The sequence below is a fragment of the Oncorhynchus keta genome, unplaced genomic scaffold (assembly GCF_023373465.1).
Source record: "Oncorhynchus keta strain PuntledgeMale-10-30-2019 unplaced genomic scaffold, Oket_V2 Un_contig_5015_pilon_pilon, whole genome shotgun sequence".
In the NCBI taxonomy this organism is placed as follows: domain Eukaryota; kingdom Metazoa; phylum Chordata; class Actinopteri; order Salmoniformes; family Salmonidae; genus Oncorhynchus; species Oncorhynchus keta.
The window spans coordinates 450,184-452,550 of NW_026288077.1; the positions used below are offsets into that span (position 1 = coordinate 450,184).

At 49.9% G+C, this 2,367-nt stretch overlaps 1 long non-coding RNA gene across 5 annotated transcripts; it reads left to right on the forward strand.

The window, feature by feature from the left end:
- Positions 1-360: 360 nt before the first annotated feature.
- LOC127925056 (uncharacterized) lies at positions 361-1,845 on the forward strand. Of its 5 annotated transcripts, none has more exons than XR_008119604.1 (5): positions 361-452; positions 485-612; positions 987-1,010; positions 1,122-1,161; positions 1,653-1,845. It is a non-coding gene; the product is annotated as an uncharacterized LOC127925056 (long non-coding RNA). The 5 variants fall into 5 exon arrangements; XR_008119605.1 differs by lacking the exon at positions 1,122-1,161 and adding an exon at positions 1,347-1,386; XR_008119606.1 differs by lacking the exon at positions 1,122-1,161 and having other exon boundaries at positions 987-1,018.
- The last annotated feature ends 522 nt before the right edge of the window (positions 1,846-2,367 follow it).

Genomic DNA, 2,367 nt, shown 5'->3' on the forward strand with positions numbered 1-2,367 from the left:
TCATTGATTGTTCAACTGATTGACAGATTGTCTGTTTTGATTGATTGACTGTTTGACACTGTAATGTACTCACCCCACGACCACGATGATGAAATCCAATAAGTTCCATCCGTTCCTCAGGTAAGCGTTCGGGTGGAAGAGCAGGCCGTAGGCTATTACCTTCAGAAAGGCTTCTACTGTGAAGACGATGAGGAAGAGATACTCTACCCGCTCCTACAGAGAGACACAGGAGAGAAGAAGACAATGAGGAAGAGATACTCTACCCGCTCCTACAGAGAGACACAGGAGAGAAGAAGAAGGAGATATTTTATTGTGCAACAGAAATGCTTCTTCGGGTTAGAGTGTAGTGTCGGCAGGTAGCCTAGTGGTTAGAGTGTAGGGTCGGCAGGTAGTCTAGTGGTTAGAGTGTAGTGTCGGCAGGTAGTCTAGTGGTTAGAGTGTAGGGTCGGCAGGTAGCCTAGTGGTTACAGTGTAGTGTCGGCAGGTAGTCTAGTGGTTAGAGTGTAGGGTCGGCAGGTAGCCTAGTGGTTAGAGTGTAGGGTCGGCAGGTAGCCTAGTGGTTAGAGTGTAGGGTCGGCAGGTAGTCTAGTGGTTAGAGTGTAGGGTCGGCAGGTAGCCTCAGAACAGGACCAGGTAGCCTAGTGGTTAGAGTGTAGGGTCGGCAGGTAGCCTAGTGGTTAGAGTGTAGGGTCGGCAGGTAGCCTAGTGGTTAGAGTGTAGGGTCGGCAGGTAGCCTAGTGGTTAGACACAGGGTCTAGTGGTTAGAGTGTAGGTCGGCAGGTAGCCTAGTGGTTAGAGGTAGGGTCGGCAGGTAGTCTAGTGGTTAGAGTGTAGGTCGGCAGGTAGCCTAGTGGTTAGAGTGTAGTCTAGTCTAGTGGTTACCAGGGTCTGGCAGGTAGCCTAGTGGTTAGAGTGTAGTGTCGGCAGGTAGTCTAGTGGTTAGAGTGTAGACAGGTAGCCTAGTGGTTAGAGTGTAGTGTCGGCAGGTAGTCTAGTGGTTAGAGTGTAGGGTCGGCAGGTAGCCCAGTGTGGTTAGAGCAGAGGGTCGGCAGGTAGTCTAGTGGTTGTGTAGGGTCGGCAGGTAGCCTAGTGGTTAGAGTGTAGTGTCGGCAGGTAGCCAGGTCGGCAGGTAGTCTAGTGGTTAGAGTGTAGGGTCGGCAGGTAGCCTAGTGGTGGTTAGAGTGTAGAGTGTGTCGGCAGGTAGTCTAGTGGTTAGAGGCAGGTAGCCTAGTGGTTACACCAGTGTGGTAGTCCCAGTCGGCAGGTAGTCTAGTGGTTAGTAGGGTCGGCAGGTAGCCTAGTGGTTAGTGTAGTGTCGGCAGGTAGCCTAGTGGTTAGAGTGTAAGGTCGGCAGGTAGTCTAGTGGTTAGAGTGTAGGGTCGGCAGGTAGCCTAGTGGTTAGAGTGTGAGTGTAGTGTCGGCAGGTAGTCTAGTGGTTAGAGTGTAAGGTGGTTAGAGGTCGGCAGGTAGTCTAGTGGTTAGAGTGTAGTGTCGGCAGGTAGTCTAGTGGTTAGAGTGTAAGGTCGGCAGGTAGCCTAGTGGTTAGAGTGTAGTGTCGGCAGGTAGCCTAGTGGTTAGAGTGTAGGGTCGGCAGGTAGTCTAGTGGTTCAGAGTGTAGGGTCCAGGTAGCCTAGTGGTTACAGTGTCGGCAGGTAGTCTAGTGGTTAGAGTGTAGGGTCGGCAGGTAGCCTAGTGGTTAGAGTGTAGGGTCGGCAGGTAGCCTAGTGGTTAGAGTGTAGGGTCGGCAGGTAGCCTAGTGGTTAGAGTGTAGGGTCGGCAGGTAGCCTAGTGGTTAGAGCGTTGGAATCCCTGAGCAGACAAGGTACAAATCTGTCGTTCTTCCCCTGAACAAGGCAGTTAATCCACTGTTCCTAGGCTGTCATTGAAAATAAGAATTTGTTCTTAACTGACTTGCCTAGTTAAAGAAAGGTAAAAATATATCTTTCTTAAAATAATTTAAAAAGATAGAGAGCGAGAGAGAGAGAGAGAGAGAGGAGACGTCAGGATATTGTTCCTGTGATTTGATCAGCTGTAATAAAGGCGAATAGCAATACTTTAAACCCAGACGTTTTAAATGTTCTCTGAAATGTCAAGCATTTTATTTATGCCAGTACTTAGGAGAGAACATCTTGCTCTGCGTTGCTACGTCTTGTTGCTACGTCATTAATCAACATGATGAAAATATATGAGAGATCTAAAGATGAGAGGGAGGAATAAAACACACACACACACACGCACGCACGCACGCACGCACGCACGCACGCACGCACGCACGCACACACACACACACACACACACACACACACACACACACACACACACACACACACACACACACACACACACAGACCCACAGTGGGAGAGGAG